General features: G+C 45.8%; 1 protein-coding gene across 5 annotated transcripts in view; it reads right to left on the bottom strand.

Moving 5' to 3' along the window:
- The window catches only part of LOC107378081 (MAM domain-containing glycosylphosphatidylinositol anchor protein 2), a 342,732-nt gene that overhangs the window by 114,447 nt on the left and 209,532 nt on the right, over positions 1-18,753 (bottom strand). The gene's annotated exons all lie outside the window — the stretch shown is intronic.

Raw genomic sequence — 18,753 nt, forward strand, 5'->3', positions numbered from 1 at the left:
GGGCTCATTCTACAGGACCAGGGCATTGCAGGAGAAAGTATGAAGAAGACATTTATTATTTCTATACATGCTTTGGCTGTCAAACTTCCATAATGTCCCTTTAAAGATATGAAAAAGTTGCAACGTATGGCTTTAACCTTTTGGATGTGATTTTAGATCTTGGTGCACACATAATATTTACAAGCTCAAGAACAAGAATGAAAACTTTATGTGGGTGGAAAAAGTACTTAAAGCTCCAAGTAATGGTAACTTTAATTGGTTTTCTGTGTGTTTGTGTGTGTGTTCATCTGTTCTGGGTTTGGAAAGCAGGAAATCCAGGAGGTTAGATCAGGCACTCTACTTTCTCATCAAGCATGCTGGCCAACTAAATTTGTTTAATTAGTAAACCTGGCAAATTGCACCAGCTCCTGCAGTGTTGTGTACATGAATTTGTGTATTTATGTGTTTTCTTCTGTGTGTGTGTGTGTGTGTGTGTGTGTGTGTGTGTGTGTGTGTGTGTGAGTGAGTCCAAGCCTTCAGCAGACTCCAAAACTATTTTGTCGCACTGTTCTCCAAAATAGTTTACAGCCAGCTTTTCACGGCCTGATAATCTCCTCAGCAATGATGAAACCCTGTGGTGCTTCCCTGATGATTCTGTCCAGACAATGCTGCAGCTGGAGAGGAATCAAGCCTCGATGAAGTTTTCTTGGTGATGAAATCACAAGCAATCTCAAGAAAATGTACCAGAAAACAGATGAACATATAAATATATACTTTGGCCAATTTTTGCTCGGGAGTGAGGTAAAAAATCTGCAGATATTTCAGCGGTCCAAATGTCTTCTGTGCAAGATGAGCTCAAAAAGCATTTCTTCAAAGTTTTAAGATTGAACCTGAACTCCCACTTAGTCAAATTAAAATAATTTGGATATGTTTCTGAAATGGGCTGTGACAGGAAGTAGACAAAAATTTTTGATTTGGTCCAAAATTCCTGTCATGGAAACAGTTTTCACATCGCAGACAAAACTAATTAAAATGGCTGTTTTGTGCACTTAGGAAGTGGCAAATAAAGGGAAAACAACTTCAGACGAGACGTAGAAAAATGTGTGCAAAAATAAATGTACAGTATGTATTAAAGTTTGAATTGCTGGTTTGTGACCAATCACATCTGATGCACTGCCAACAATACGATTCATTAAACCACAAATACAGATTTGCTACGATTCAGCTTTTCATCTCGATACAGTTCAGTATGAAATGGATTTAATGCAAAACAACTGACCAAAGCAAAGGCATTGGTCCACCATTGACTACTCACAAACATGTCCTACTGAGAGAAGAGGCTTAAAGGGACTTTACGGACTTTTGAATTTTTATGCTCGCAATTGCCCCCTCAGGCCAAAAGCGTAACGGCAGCTTCAATAGTAGGCTCATGCATGAGGCGCGCATGCTGTACGTGCACACTCCTTAACGACAATAACAGCCGAGACAGTCCCTGTGTGTGTGTGTGTGTGTGTGTGTGTGTGTGTGTGTGTGTGTGTGTGTGTGTGTGTGTGTGTGTGTGGCCCGGAGGACAGAGGACAGGAGAACGCGCAGCTAATTAATTAAATAATTTGGTTCTGTACCTTTCTCTTCAGCACAGCCGACAAAGGTTTATGATGGGTCAGTCCTCCTGCATGCTCAGATCATTCCCTTCCCTTGCTTGAAAAATTGTTCTAAAATGAAAGTTGAACCCACATCTTTTTCATCTGTGAATTCAATGCCGTTCAGCGAGTCTCAAATAAAATCCGTTTCCATCATGCACGTCTATGAATTGATATGCATCAACTAATTGTCACATCCCTAAAATATGGAAATTAAGATAGTGTGTTAGCATGCTATAAAAACAAAATCAGGCAGCAGAAAGGTGCTAAAATACTTAATTTTTCAATCACTGAGATGCAACAGACTAAAAGTTACTAAATCAAGTGTCTAAATAATAAGACAGTAGAAAGCGTCATTGTGCATTTGCAGACGCACGTGAAGTGCTGACACACTTGTTTCTTCACTTCAAATTTCCTCCACACTTCCTCTGGTTTAAACTGCAACGGCACAGCAGGAGGGGAGCAGCAAGCAGCCATTAGTGCGTAGAGGAGAGGTGTATCCAGAGCTGCCATCATTACACCTGGACTATCCACTGCTCGGATTAGACAGACAATTACAGCTGTCTGTGTGCTGGATTCGAAAAGCATAAATGATGGTCATCAGCTGCCACCGTCTTCCTCACTGACTATCACTGAAAAGCAAACAGACGTTTACTCCTCTGTGGTTATTCCCATCTGTCGCTTGCGTGTGAGACTGACCACTGAGTTGTTCAGCATGGCAGAGAGCCCGCTGCTAGTCTTTACTGTGCTCTCATTGTGCCAAAGCCCTCCAAATGTCAGTGATGGCCGTGGGGCATGCTCACCCTGTGTGTATGCACCGTGCTTCTGTGTGGTTTTATGTCTCTGTATGTGCAAATATGCAAGTGTTCCTCCTCTCGCCCACTGGGGGAATGCATGCTGTGATCTTGCTGTAGTCCTTCAACGAATCGGTTCCTGATGTAGCTGTTGACTAAAAACACTGCGTCTTTTTTTTGTCCATGTGTGCTCCGGGTGTTTTTAATGTGGTTCAGGTATTGCCGCACACATCCTCAGAGCCTCAGCAAGAGCGATCCTTCATGTTTAGAGGCTGACAGCAGCAGCTATACGCAGGGAAACTGCAATACGAAGAAATATCAGGCAATTTGCATTTTCTTACAGCAACGGCATTCAGAGTGGTGCACATAAAATATCTTTTAGAATAAACATTCCCACTGCCCCCTTTTTCAAGTAAACACAGTGACATCACTCTCTGTCACCATGGCAACATGGCGTTCTCAACTACTGCAGGCCCTGCAGAGAGCGTGCGCCTGTGAGTGCAGGATTGAAGCCAATGAGTTGGTCGTGATGTGACAGAACTCTCTGTTCCTGGTAGCCGTGGACCTCTGGGGACAGAGTGAAGAGTCCTGTGGGTCCACCATAGGCATGATTGTGAAAGTGAGTGTGTGTTTTTTGTGTGAGATCTACACACCAAGCTTATGTGGTGGAACAAGCATCTACAGATGTGCTAGAACTGGCACACTCAAAGACTGCAGTGCCACATTTCTGACCATGATGACATTTTTTTTCCATAGCTGAGATTTTAAAACTTCTCTCTTCTTCTCTAGGTTCTTGTGAATTTAGGTGAATCAGATTGAAGAACAGCATCCTTGATTTGCTGCCCTTCTGCGCTTTTTATGAACATGCAGCCAGCCAGGCAAAGTAACAGAAATGCACTGTTTAAATTGCAGAAGAACTACCTCCAGCACCGCAACTGTTCTGTTCTGTGAAGCAGCGAGCAGCTCTGGTCCAAGGAACAGAGTCTATGTACATCGCTAATGGGGGCCTGAAAGGAGTTAACAAAGGAGGTTGAGGGTGCTTCTTCTCTTTTCAAGTTTCTCTCCCAGACGGTCACCTCAATAAGTAATAACTGCAGGTGGTGCAGTTGTTGCTAAAGGCAGGTACTGCACCAAAAATGCCCAGCTAACATGTCTTATAGTAAGTGACAAACCACAAAGTGCAATCCTTTTGCCTGCTTTTACACGGAAAGTTCCACTCTCTGTAGCCGACCTTGAAAGAATTACGGTTGTTATGTAGACAGATGCTGCCCGGCAGTTGCACATCACTGTGGAGATGACATAGCCGTCATTGACTGTTGCTGTGCGAGCGATTTTTCAGAATAAGCATCCCAGCTGTTGAGCCCTTTCATTTGGGATGTGCTCTCTGAGGCATTTCTAACTTCACTTCTAAGCTCTGAGATTCGCATTTTTGGGTCACATGTGAACACAAAAGCAAGGTACCTGTTAAAGATCATGATCTATGACCATATGTTGGTGAGCAGTGGATTTGTGGGAGAGCAGTTTTGTGCTCTGGTGTATTGACCATATTTAAACTCAATGAGAGGTGGTGACAAGTTCAGCTTGAAGGCGATGGAAGGAACTCTTGGTTAGATGGTCTTTACCAGAATAGTATACATGGCATGGCATCAAGGCTAATGGACAGATGTACCCATGAAGGAAATATGTTTATGTGTATAACTCCTGAAGTAACACCTTAAATCCTACAACCAGACACTGATAGCAAAGCTGTATCAAGCCAATTTGGACCAGGTGTAAGGATGTATAGAGTCTCCCCCAAGAACTATAAAATGAAGTTTTGTAAGGGGAACAGGTGGAATCCTGACTAGGATGTTATTTCTACCAGATGCATGATTGGACCTGTAACTGGTGTGGTCCATCATGGCACATCCCTGACATTCAACCAGCTCAACCCCATTTCACCACATTGCCATTAAGAGTGATGGTAGTTTGGTCCTTTCTCATTACACTACACGTTTAAGTGTCCTTGAGCAAGACACTGAACACCCCTTGCAACTAGGGTTGTCACAGTAACTGGTGTAGCGGTAAACCCCGGTAAAAAAGTTGACAATAATAATAACCGTCTTGTTTTAAAAAAAATATATTATCTCGGTGGATTACTGTGGCTGCGGTGTAGGCGGCACATGCGCACTTTGTTGTTTACAACCAAAACTTTCTTGAAGCTAAAGCTGAAATAATGGCCAAAGGAAGAGACGGCAGCGCTCAGGACATTTATTATCCCTCAAAGAAGACAAAGTGGGAAGAACGGGCATTTCTTGGATATCTGAAGAATGTCGAGGGACAGTTGATAGAAGACGGCTATCCTGTTTGCAGCATGTGCAGAAAAAGTGTCTGTGAAAGGCAGCAACGCTTCAAATCTCATGACACATCTGCGTGACCATCACCCACAACTCTACATTCAACGCAAGGCAAGCTAACGTTAGCGTTTTAGCTAAAATGCGTGATCCGAGGATTTGGGTTGAGGGAGAATGCAACAAGTTGCTATATAAAGCAGCAGCAGCGCCGCTACCTGCATATAAACCGTGTCGTGTACACCCCCATGTTGAAATGATGCTATGCATTACGGGGCTTCCAGGGGCAGATAAGAGTTGGTCTCTCTCCGAGAATAATTATGAATTTAATGATTACTGCCTGATGACATTTTCCCACATCTGCAAAGCTCACTGGAAGGACACAAACCGAGGACAATATTTTCCTGATATAGGGTTTATTACTCAAGTAAGGGTAAAAAAAAGTATCTGATTAGAAGGCTACTTGAGTACTGAGTATCATCTGATCTAATATTTTTATATTGATGACATCAAACAGACAAAAATAAGAAGTTATGGGCAAATATTGGTATTTAAAGACTAAAGTGGAAAAATATAAACAAGTAAACAACATAATTACAAAATAACACAATTTAGGCAAAATTTAGACACAAACCAGGGACAATATTTTCCTGATATACAGGGTTTATTTAGTTGTCTGAAAATGTAACACGCTTAAAAAAATACCGCGATAATACTGAAAACTGTGATAATTTTGGTCACAATAACTGTGAGGTTAAATTTTCACACCGTGACAACCCTACTTGCAACCCCTTGATCTGACAAATGGGGTGTGAGTGTGTTAAAGGTTGAATGGGACACAAAATGTGCTTTGGTTGGTATAAAAGACAAGAAAAGTGCTAAACAAAAATGCTCCATTGACCATTAATGTGCACATTGCCACTGTAAGTTGGGCATAGCCACATAGGCTAACTAACACCAATAAATCCCTCATGTAAACAATACAAGTTAACCTGCTCTTCTGTGCCTTGACTGCGCTCTGTGAATCAACAGAACATTCCCTTGACAATCTCATCATATACTCCTACAACCGCACGATGCCCCAGGCCCTATCCTGGCATATATCTATTATGCAGCATCAGGATGCAGCTAGAACTTGTTTTACACCACAGTGATAAATCATGATGCTACTGTAGCCTCAGCATGTGGCCATTCCTGCTTCAACTGCTCCACAACTTCCAGTGCTCATGGTTATGCTCACTTTCTTCTTAAAAGACCTCAATAAGACCCTGCAATGACCATGTAAGTTCTGCATATTTGGCATCTCATGTGACTTATTTGGGCTTTAGCCATCCCAGTTTGCAAGTAAATGTAAAGCCTAAGCATTAGAATGCTACAGACCAAAACCACAGATGCCAATTAGGTGACTTGCTTCGTGATAATTTATTTAAACACAACCTCAGCTGTAAAACTCATGATGAGAGTAGTATCTAACCCTGTCACCAGTCTTAAGTATAAACTTAAACTTGACTCTCTCTTCTGTTGTCTCTGAGTGAATACGAAGCTGTTATCTGATCCCTGCATTAAAAAGTTCCAATCTTCTGGTTTAAAATAACCTCACAGATCCATAAGGTGGATTTCATATTTTCTATGGAATCCTACGCCTTATGGCTTATTAAATAACATGTAATTTAAATCATTACACCTGTTTGTCTTCATCAGGGTCACTGCATGTTCACATTTGTCTCTTTTTTATGTATTTTTTGCTGAATAAAGCACAAACAGAGGTCAGATGCTGGCGGGTGATATTATCCTTGTTAGAGTCACATGTGACTGGGTCACCCAGATCATGGCAGCACAGGACGAATCAGCAAACAGTAAACATGACAAATGTAAGGATGCTAAACAGTCAAAGGCAGCTCTATTTAAAAAGTGTTTAAAAAAAGATTTTATGTTTATTAAACCAGCTCATTTTTAAACAACTGAGCAGTTAATTGATTTGCCTAATTATTTAACTACAGCTATTTTTTAGACTGACAGAAACACTGGGTGGTGGTGACAGAGCTTCAGCTGGGAACTAGATGTTAATTTAACTAACTCACCAAGGCAGGAAGGATTTCTCCTTACAGATTTAGCTGTTCCGATTACTTTGTGATTCCGAACACTGCAAAAAACACATTTTTAAGAATGTAAAAAAATCTTGTTTTTAAAACTGTTCATTCTTAACAACTAGCAAACAAATCTAATATTAAAAAAACTGCTAGTTTGAAGAATACATTCAACTTTTGCTTACTCAATTGACAGATTTTCCCCCTAAAAAATCTAAATTATATATTTAAAGGGACAATGTGTAGATTTTATCCTTAACCCTTTATAGGGCCACCATTCATATTTAGACACTTCCATTCACATTAAATCATATCAGTGTGCCTTTTCACAAACTCTTAAAATTACGGGATTTCACCAAAACAACCATCAAAGATCAAGCTAGTCACGGTTTGCGCCGTGGTGCCATTCCACCAATAAGTGTGGGGCTATAAGGCACCAAATATTGGACACATCATGGACTCCTGGAAACAGTGGAACTTGATTTGTTTATCTCAGCTGTCTGTGGAGGACTCTGAAGACGTGTGGATATTTGTGGTGTTGGTGTCAGGTTTCCTGCTCATTGGCCTTGGAGGCTACCTGGCTTACCGGAAAATTAATGAGCTGTCGAGGAATATTGGCATTGATCCCGGAGCTCAGAGATGGTTTGCACCGCGCTGTGAATTCACAGACTCACATAATTGTTGAGATGAATCGTAAGCTTGGGACTTTAGCCGAGATTCATTCATTGGCACAAAAGATGGATGCCATCAAGGAGAGAGTGGACGAATCAGCATGGATTGGGATAGTTCAATGTCCATTATTGGGATTTTGAGAGGTTGAGGACCAACAAACTGTAAGACAGAGAGGAAATTATCTCTGTCTGGCCCAAAACAATTTCTAATCGGAATCTGGCGCCCTTGAGCCTGCAAGGCTCCAACGAAAACTCCCCCCTCAGAAGATATGTGGAATGTGCCGTCGTTATGGCAACTCAACTCTGTCTCCTTTCCCAGCCTGGGCGGGACTGCGGGAAGGCCGCTGAAACGTTCCAGGGTCACTGCAACCCTCCAACCCTCAATGCCCCCCCCCCCCCCCCCCCCCCCCCCCCATCCACACTGAGGTGACATGTGCTGCTTATCGTGGCTGCAGGAACTGAAGTAGGGATAGTCCCAAACCCACCACCCCACCTAGTGGACACTTATGTTGTGTTGTCTGAAGTCTGTTGCATATATGTCTGAGGTGTTTTTTTGCAGAGCAAAGCTGCCCTCCCAGTGGAGGGTTACTCAGAAGTGCCTTTTTTCCCTCCACCTGAACCAATCCTGATGTAACACCTCTTATCTCTATTAAGGGTTGCGAATGACCATAGTCACCAATTCTTGTCTTGTGTCATGCCCATGTATGTCTGATCTCTGAATTGTGTGTACTGAAACTCAAATTTCCCTCTGGGATTAATAAAGTATCTTTGATTTGATTTGATATTGGTGTGTCTGCAGAACCAGAAAATTGCTCGGTCTCCACTCGTGTTTATGGTCAAATCTCTAAAACTACCAATGCTACTAGGTTTATGAAACCCTCACATCATAAAGTTGACTAGTTGTGCTAAATAAGGATAAATGTGTTGTAAATGTTAAACTCAACGAAGTTGGTGAAATCTTAGCATGAACATCAAATCTGCCATATTTGAACATGCACCCTGAACAAGAAATACTAATTATGAATGGGTGAATGACAGGTTGTGTTGTAAAGCACCTTGAGGGGTCTAGAAGGCGCTATATCAAATACAGGCCATTTACAATTTTAGGTCAAATCTGTTGTTTTATTAGACATAATCTTAATATTCATGTTAACAGTCATAATAACAATTATGATATAAAATATATTTAGCAGTTTTAAACTAAGATTTCTCTGGGAAACTGGAGAAGGACAGTTATTGTGACAGTTATTGTGCCACCCAATCTCGCCATCAGGCAGACTGAGGAAGATCCTGAAATATTAAATATTCTAATAATCTATATTTGATCAGAAATAGTAGCTACTGTTCAATAACTTTTCAAAAATATTCCACAGTAATATTTTCATAAAAATATTCAATATTGTTTAATACTTGTGATATATTTTGTATTTTGAACAGTGATATAATGTTCTAAAACTAGCTCAATTATTCTAAAGTGTCTTATAATTACCTACATTATTAAAATATAATGTTCATTTATTTTGTTCATGTTATTTTAATTTTGGGATTTCTTTTACCAGAACAAGGCCAACGTTCATATTTGACCACTTTGTTTTCTCTGATTTTCTGCATGAAAATAAATATTTTAGAAAATTGTAACAGAAATACATTTTGGTTATGGACTAAAATTACACCCCAAGACTGAAATTTTAAAAGAACTTTATTGAACAAATAAGTATTTTTAATGAATGAATGAATGAATGAATGAATAGATTTGTTTACATAAGAGCTAATAAAATATGTAGAATTCCCCATTTATACAAATGGAAAGGTCTGCTAATTATGTAAAAACATTTAAAAGTGTCACAAATAAGAACTGTTGAGCTTTCTTGCACAGTCTGATGTTGGTGTTTTATTAACAAATTACAGTTATAAAGAAAGAAACATGAATAACAAAACTGCTAAACGCTTTCCAAAGCCGACATGAAAGAACAGAATTGAAAAAGAGATGCAATATATTTTGGCCGAGTGGTATTGCCGTAGAAAGATGACGTCATCAGCAGGTGCAAGACCCCGAGCAGGTCCAGAAATTACAACGCCAGAAAACTAGCATTAGCATTTCATTCTCTTGATGTATGAGGAATCACGCCGAGGTTTCATGCTTTCTGTTCCACAGGCAACAACATTTACCGTAATGTTTGTTTTAAACTAGTAACAGTCATGGCAATATGGTGTTAACAAATCCTGAAATACCGTAAATCCTCTAATACAGGCCGGTATTCAATTAAAGGCCGGGTCTCCAATTTTGGCCGGTGTCGGAGTCGGCGGAGGTGAATAATGGCCGGTCTCTTATTGTGGCCGGGTGGAATGTGGTAACAGGCAAGAACGGGGGGCGGTTGTGTCATCGTCTCACTTTTGATTTGCCAGTGATAGACCGCGAGGGCAACTTTAACCGTGCGGAGATGAAGAGGAGGCGAAAATTTGATATCAAGTTCAAAGAGAACATGCTGATTATGCTGCAGAACACTCTGGGGAGCAGTAGCAGGGGTTGTATGAACTAGTCGACTTCACTATAGTGACTTTTTATGCCTGTCATCGACTAGTCGCTGTCACGTGATAATGACCGGCAAGATGCAGGCCTCGGAAAAGACAGCAGCCTGCTGTCAGCAGGTGACAAGCTCCTGCGCTGGGGGGTAACGCGCTGTGCCAGAGCGTCGGTACTGACACGCGATCGTTCATGTCGGTTCATTTCCTTTAATGTTTTCTGTCTTTTATTTGCGCCTGATGTGTATCGCTGCTGTGGAGCGGGGCGCATCACCTTGTCATCATCCGGTGATGCACCGATCACTGATGCGGCCACCAAGCAGCGAGCACTCCGCTGTTTTTGCGGTCGGTAGATCTTTTAGAACTGCAGTTCAAAGGTAACTCATAAGGTGAATATAAATGAACCCAGGTAGCAGTTTTTCTTTAGGATTGAGAGGAGATGCAGGAAAATAATAAACAGACAGGACAGAAAAATAGTCAAATAAAAACAAGTTAGTTTTTGCACCTGGTGGTTGCAACAAACAGACACCATTGAAGGTAATAGAAGTGAGGAACAGAAAATGAAATAATTATTTTAATGTTTAGAGCAGCAGGAACTCCGAGAGGCTGCAGGCGCATCAGTGAGTTTGCGGCCGCTGCGCAGGGGGAGGGGGTGGGGGGGGGTGGGGGGTGGGGGGGAGATGGCTGTGTCAGGACTCAGGTATCTCCCGGCTGACCTTCGGACCACAACTCCCGACATGCCCCTCGTGGAGAGCTCCCAGCGTGCTCCTCGCGGGGATTCCCTCCACGTCACAGCCAAGCAAGGCTATATATGGAAGACGCCATGACCGGCTTCTCATCTCAGTCATCGTTTCTTCCTCACAGAGATACGACCAGAGAAATAATAAAACTGTTAAACGTCTCACCTTGTTCGTCTCCTTCATCCAGTCTGATCAGCCTGACAGGATGACTGAGATCCGAGTAGATTCGACGGAGATCGATCGTCTCCGCCACGAGAACGTGCAGCTGCGTTCCATGGTAGATCAGCTCAACACCAAGGTGAACTCCTTGTCCGACCACACCCTGCGTCTATCCACGGCTCTCACGGCTCTCCAACAACAGGCAAACGATCAGCAGCAACAGATCGCTGCACTCCAGCAGCCAACCCGCTCTGCTCCTAGGGAGGAGCCCCACTTCAGCCTGCCGGAGAGGTGGAACGGGGAGACGGGGAGCCCCGATGGTCTGCTCGCCACGCTGGACATGCAGTTCGAGTGCCAACCTGGACGCTACCCATCTGCGCGCTCCCGAGTGGCGCATCTCACCTCCCTGCTCTCCGGACGCGCCGCGGAGTCGGCTGCTGCGCTTTACAATTCCAAATCCCCTGCCTGCAACGACTATGCTGCGTTTGTGTCCGCTCTCCGGAAGACCTTTGTTCCCCCCAGCAGCGAAGTGGGAGCAGAGACACGCCTTCTCAAACTCTGCCAGCGAGAACGCTCGGTGTGCGCTTATGCGTCGGAGTTTCGCACCATCTCCGCCAAGCTGCAGTGGAATGACTCCGCTCTGCGGGCCGCCTTCCTGGAGGGGCTGGCACACTACATCCGTGATGAGTTGGCGGGAAGGGAGCTGCCTCAGACCCTGGATGAGGTGGTTGATCTGGCGCTGCGCATCGACCCACGCCAGCTCCTGTACCCATGCTGGCGGAGGAGCCCATGCAGCTCGGCCACCTTCCCCCCGAGGAGAGACAACGATGGTGGCGCGAGGGCCTCTGTGCCTACTGTGGCTCTCCCGACCACCGACGCCTGGACTGCCCGCTACGATCGGGAAACGGGGGGCCCCACTGAGTATTGGGGTTGCTCAGTCTGGGTCTTCTTCTACCCCTGTCGCTACTAACCGTCTCCTTATTCCTTCACCCTCCTCCATGGTGAGGCCTCACTCCACGTAAACGCATTGGTGGACTCGGGGGCCGCAGACAATTTCATGGACCTAGATCTGGCAAAACGCCTACGGATCCCCCTACAACCCCTGGAGAGAGTTATACCAGTGACCTCGGTGGACAGTAGGCCTCTCCAACCCTACCCAGTCCGAGACCGAACCCAGTCACTCCGTATGATCACTCAAGGCCACCAGGAGACCCTCCATTTCCTGGTCATTTCTGCTCCCTCTTCTCCTCTAATCCTGGGGTTCCCCTGGCTCCGTCTCCACGACCCTCATATTTCCTGGTCCCAGAACCGCCTGCTGGGCTGGGGGACCTCGTGCCAGACCCACCTCGTTCCTCCTCCATCCTCGGCGGGTCTTCCGGACGGGGGCCCCGGCTCCACACCGCCCCACCTGCCGCTGCCCTATTGGGACCTGGCCGCGGTGTTCGACAAGCGGCGCGCCACCTCCCATCCACCTCACCGGCCATATGATATGGAGATCAAGCTGCTACCCGGAACCAGTCCTCCCCGCGGGCGCCTTTTCTCTCTCGCGCCTCCCGAGACCAAAGCGATTGAAGAATACATCGCCCAGGCCCTCCAGCAGGGGTTCATCCGACCCTCCTCCTCTCCGGGTGCCGCTGGCTTCTTCTTCGTGAAGAAAAAGGAAGGCGATCTTCGCCCCTGCATAGACTATCGGGGTCTGAACAAGATCACGGTCAAGGACCGCCATCCTCTGCCGCTCCTCACTACCGCTCTGGATGCCATCTCCCAGGCACGGATATTTACGAAACTGGATCTCCGGAGCGCCTACAATCTGGTCCGTATAAAGGCCGGGGATGAGTGGAAGACCGCGTTCATAACACCCACCGGCCACTGGGAGTACCTGGTTATGCCCTTCGGACTATGCAATAGCCCTGCTGTCTTCCAACGTCTCATTAATGATGTCCTCCGCGACATGCTGGGACGGTGGGTGTTCGCCTATCTGGACGATATACTGATCTATTCCAAATCCGAGGCCGAACACATCCATCATGTTTGCGCCGTCCTGACCCGGCTCCTGGACCACAACCTGTACTGTAAACCCGAGAAATGCTCCTTCCATCAGCAGTCCATATCCTTCCTGGGCTACATGATCTCGGACGAAGGGATAACCACGGACCCTCAGAAAATCCAGGCGGTGAAGGACTGGCCCTTGCCAACCGGCCTGAAACAACTGCAGAGTTTTCTGGGTTTCTGCAACTTTTACCGCCGTTTTATAAAGAACTATAGCACCCTCGTAGCCCCTCTCACCTCTCTCACTCGACCAGGCTCCCCTGGCCAGCTGTTTCGTCTAACTCCCGACGCCATTCGGGCCTTCCGCCACATGGTCACCCGCTTTACCTCGGCCCCGATCCTCCGCCATCCAGATCCTGCAGTTCCCTTTGTGGTCGAGGTCGACGCCTCTGACGTCGGCGCCGGCGCCATCCTGTCTCAAGGTGGGCCCGACGACAGGCTCCATCCCTGCGCCTACTTCTCCAGGAAGTTTTCCACCACCCAGCAGAAGTACAGTGTGGGCGACCGTGAGTTACTGGCCATAAAATGGGCATTGGAGGAATGGAGGCAGTGGCTTCTGGGCACCACTCGGCCTTTCACGATCTGGACTGACCATCAGAACCTGACCCACATTAAATCTGCCAAGCAGCTTAACCCTCGCCAGGCTCGCTGGGCCCTCTTCTTTGAACCCTACGACTTCCATCTCGCCTACCGCCCGGGAGCCAAGAACCAGAAGGCGGACGCCCTCTCCCGCCAATTCACCCACTCCACGCCCTCGTCCGAGCCAGCGCCAATCCTCCCGGAACACCGCTTCCTGGGCCAACTGAGGTGGCCGTTGGAGGAAGCTATCCAGAACGCCCTCCGGGACGACCCCGCGCCTCCAGAGACCACCGCGGGTCGCCTCTATGTCCCCACGGCCTGTCGCAGCGAGGCGTTGTCCTGGGCCCACTCATCACGCCTGTCTGGCCACGCTGGTTTCTCCAGAACTCTTAAATTCCTCCAGCGAGCCCTCTGGTGGCCAGGCATGGCGAGGGATGTGAAAGAATACACCAGCGCCTGTGACGTCTGTGCCCGCTCCAAGAACCCCAACCAGGCCTCGGCTGGTGCCCTCCGACCTCTTCCGGTTCCCAGCCGCCCCTGGTCCCACGTGGGGCTGGACTTCGTCACGGGTCTCCCGCCGGTCAATAACCTCAACACTGTCATGACGGTTACGGACCGCTTTTCCAAGTCTGTCCATTTCATCGCCCTTCCGGGTCTCCCCTCAGCCCAACGCACAGCGGAACTGTTCCTGGAGAACGTGGTGCGCCTCCACGGGTTCCCAGTCGACGTGGTCTCGGATCGGGGGCCCCAGTTCACGGCCCGGTTCTGGAAAGCTTTCTGTCGGCTGATGGGAGCATCGGTCAGTCTATCTTCAGGCTACCACCCGCAGACCAATGGCCAGACGGAGCGGGCTAACCAACAGCTGGGTCGGTACCTTCGTTGTTTTGTCTCGGCTCAACCCTCGCAGTGGCCTAAATACCTCCTCTGGGCGGAGCTGTCCCACAATCTTCACACCTCATCTGCCACTCGGCTGTCCCCTTTCGAGGTCTGCTATGGCTTCCAGCCCCCGGTCTTTGCCCACCAAGAACCCGAGGTCGCCGTTCCGGCAGCGGAAGCCATGGTGAGACGCTGCAAGAGCGCCTGGAACAAAGCACGAGCCTCCATAACCAGAGCTAACACCAGCTATGCTCACCAGCATCTCCGTCGACACCGTCCTGGTCCCTCCTATGCTCCTGGGGACAAGGTCTGGGTGTCCACGGCTGACCTTCGGGTCCGTGCCGGGTCCAAGAAACTCGCCCCTCGGTTCCTCGGCCCATACCCCATCCAAAGGGTCATCAACCCGGTCACGTACCGGTTGCGGCTGCCGGCTACTCTCCACATCCATCCCACCTTCCATACCTCCCGGCTCAAGCCCTACGTGGAGTCCTCCCTTCTCCCGCCTCCGGCTCCGGCGCCGCCTCCTGCCCGCTTCCTCGACGGTGAGCCTATCTACACCGTCCGGCGCATCCTGGACGCTCGCCGCAGGGGTCGGGGCTGGCAGTACCTGGTGGACTGGAAGGACTATGGCCCCGAGGAACGCTCCTGGGAGCCGGCTCAGTCCATCCTGGACCCTTCCCTGATCTCTGACTTCTGGGTCCGCTGGGGTCGCGCTGGGACTTCTGGAGCCGTCCCTGGACCGGGGGGTCCTGTCAGGACTCAGGTATCTCCCGGCTGACCTTCGGACCACAACTCCCGACATGCCCCTCGTGGGGAGCTCCCAGCATGCTCCTCGCGGGGATTCCCTCCACGTCACAGCCAAGCAAGGCTATATATGGAAGACGCCGTGACCGGCTTCTCATCTCAGTCATCGTTTCTTCCTCACAGAGATACGACCAGAGAAATAATAAAACTGTTAAACGTCTCACCTTGTTCGTCTCCTTCATCCAGTCTGATCAGCCTGACAGGCTGAAGCAGAAACTACCGTTGTTAAAAGAAATGTGTTTAACTTTGAAAATGTGGGTGCAATATTAATTGTCAAAAACTCCAGCGAACCATTAGTTCATTTTGCTCAAATAGAAATAGAGGCCTGCCGCTAATACTGGCCCTCCTTCCAATAAAGGCCTGTAGCTTGATGAGCTTGAGTCAAATACAGGCCCGGGCCTGTATTAGAGGATTTACGGTATATCTATGTACTGCCCCCTAGTGCCAGGAAACTACACACTGTAACTTTAAGAAGATGTACCTTATTTTCAAGTAGTACCTTTTTTGCTGATAATAATGATAAAGTACTATTTTTTAGACTAACATTAAGATAAAAGGTATTAAAACATGGCTTTTACTTTCTAGAAAATCCATTTTTACAGTGTACAAAACAGAAAATGAGCAAGGGTCGTTTGTTGAATCTAAAATGTATCGGATTGGTGTGATTTAAACTTGTGTCACTACAATCATGATATAATGGGAACAAGCTGTGGCTATTAGCTTGTAATTCCATCAAAAACTTGGTAAACAAAGTTATTTAAAATATTCAATAGATAGTCTCAGTCAAAATTAAAGCAACATTTCAAAATCACAGTCACAATCATGAACACAACACTCATTTAACACATCTTAGTGATGTTTGCTGTCTTGATGAATGTTTTACAATAACACTTGCACGTTTTGTGTCTAGCAGCTCTCGAATCTGGTGGTTTTTAACTTCCAAAGGGGAGGTTTGTGTCCTCCTTTCCAGACCACATTCATAAAAGTTTAATGGCCTTGCTGTCTCAGGGGTGAGAAGTTGCTCATCACAACAATAAATATTAGGAAAATTAATTCTAAAAAGTTCAAAAGAATAGGAGATCTTAAGCGTGTTTAGCTTGGGACAGGACTAAATCCTGATACTGGGTTGAATTCCTGATGCAACCTGCAGTCTACAAAGTCCTCTAAACACTTTTATTAGATTCTAATTACAGCTCTGCTTCTTCCCCTTCAGAAGAACAAGACAACGGAACAAATACGGGGCTTATTCACCACAAAAGCCAGGCTGCAGGCGCTCGGCGGCGGCAGAGCAGAAGCATGGAGCACAGCAGCTGCAGAGCGCCGCTCTGCAAAAGGCACTTCACTGCTTATGGCATCAATCTGACTGACAGAAACAGACAATCTCCAGCAAACAGCCTGCCCACATCCAGGTAATGCAGCAGGAATTGTAGCGAGAAGAAACAAAATTCAGTGTATTATTCCAGATGACAGGAGCATCTCTATGCCAACATGAGCCTTTCATACCGTTTCATCCCCCAACTTTTGAATGGGAACAGCGAAAGCTTAAGAAGCAATCAAATCTAAGCCTAAAGGAAACGTTTTCATTTGTGCACTCACAATAGACTCAGTCATTTCCTTGGTTAATTTCCCCCATCTGACAGCAATGCTCTTTTATTTAATTATTTTTGCACATTAAAGGATCTGCGTTAATGCATTGGCATCACTCAGGCACTCGGAAAAAGAAAAAAGAAACTGCACTACTTAAAAGATAATGAGGAAACAATCTTGGCAGATGCGATTGATCCCACTGTTTTATAGCGCAGGGATTATCAAAGGATTATCTAACAGTAATTATGCGCCCAAGGTCGACGCACTGCTTTCATGTTTGCTCAATGAGTGACGGTGAGGTGTGAGTGTGTGTGAAATGTTAAAAAAAAACAAGACTGTGCAGAAAGGTAAGAGTGCTCGAGCTTCACAGGATGTGTGTGCATGTAAAGGGGCGGGAGGAATAAAGATCCCCTGTGAACACTATCCACGCCAAGTTGCATCACACAACCAAAGAAATTACTTATCAGTCCCAAACACATGCCACTAAACTCAAAGTGGAGCCAGATATCTACTGGCGCTGGCAACAACACAAACTTTGAGAATACCCGAATGAATAATCTGGAAATCTGGGAGCAAGGCAGGAAGATGGCTGGGATGTGTGTGAATGAGGACAGTGAAATGTAACAAAACACACATTTGATGCTCACAGATTAATGTCACAGAGTGGTTGACTTGTTTAATCATTCCATTTGCAGTGGTGTCTTGTAGGAATAAATGCCTTGTAAGTCATTCTCCGGGGGAAAAAATATTCAGGTGCACCGTTTCTCGAACCTAACAGTTGCCCTCATCAGAGCTGAGCTTCAGACGGAGGGTTTGGGAGTCTTATTTCCTGATTTTGCCTTGGACTGGATGACAGCAACGCAACTCAACCACTGACTTGCAACAGGGACGTTTTATCTCCTCAAATAACACAAGCCTGGAGTTGCTTCTGCTGTGGGGTGGAGTTGCTAATGCTAACTGTTAGCTTGAATTAGCCAAGGCGTCCTCTGCTGATTCCTGGACGTTAAACCAACAACAGCCTTGTAGATCTGTCAGGTTTTTCCAATTTTAGAGTTTCACCCTCTATTTTCTATCAGAAGCTGGAAAAAAAAAAGGATGATGAAATGGAGAGTATTGTAAGAAATTTAGCCAAGAGACATGAAGATCAGGACATGTCAAATGACTCAGAGGCAAAGCCGTTTCCTGACGAGCCCCCAGGGGGCCCAACTTGATATTTTTTCATGGGGCCCAAAATCTCTGGCAGCCCCCCTGGCAACGGGTGATTGGGTGAAGATGAAACCAGTGACAACGATCTAAGTGTGAGGCATTATCATTTTAATCTGCTCCAGCAGCTAAATAAACTGTTTAAGTTTACGTTAGCTTGATAAATTAGCTTCCATTACCACCGTTGTTATCAGCAAAATGATGCGTTCGCTTTCTCCTCAGAAATTCTAACTTTCCAGTGGGAAAAATCAATTGAAAAAGGACGGCAAAAGGACTGAAGATGCACAGTAGATTTAGTTCACAGTAAAGATGTTTGCTTCAGTTTAATTATCAGCTTATTAAAATACAAGGACGATGTTAAAATACAAACAGTTGTATGTTATTTATCGTGATATTTATCAAATACGGTTATATATTGAGAAAAAATATGTATTTAATTATAAAAGAGAATTAAAATATTAAACACTCAAAAGTATCTAAAATTGGTACCGTTAAGTACCGGTATCGATTCCTAGGTACCGGGAATTAGTACAGAATCAATTCAAATGTCAAAGGTACCCATCCCTAGTTCAGAAAGGTCTTAAACAGGTCAGCCTATTCCCAGTGTGAAACAACTAGATGGCAATCAAATAAGGTGTTGAAATGCCAAAAAAAAAAAAAAAAAAACTAAAAAAGATGAGTAAAACTAATTTGACAGCAGATTTATTTAAGATGTATCACCCATTATGGCCC

Source organism: Nothobranchius furzeri, chromosome 2 (assembly GCF_043380555.1).
Source record: "Nothobranchius furzeri strain GRZ-AD chromosome 2, NfurGRZ-RIMD1, whole genome shotgun sequence".
NCBI lineage: Eukaryota > Metazoa > Chordata > Actinopteri > Cyprinodontiformes > Nothobranchiidae > Nothobranchius > Nothobranchius furzeri.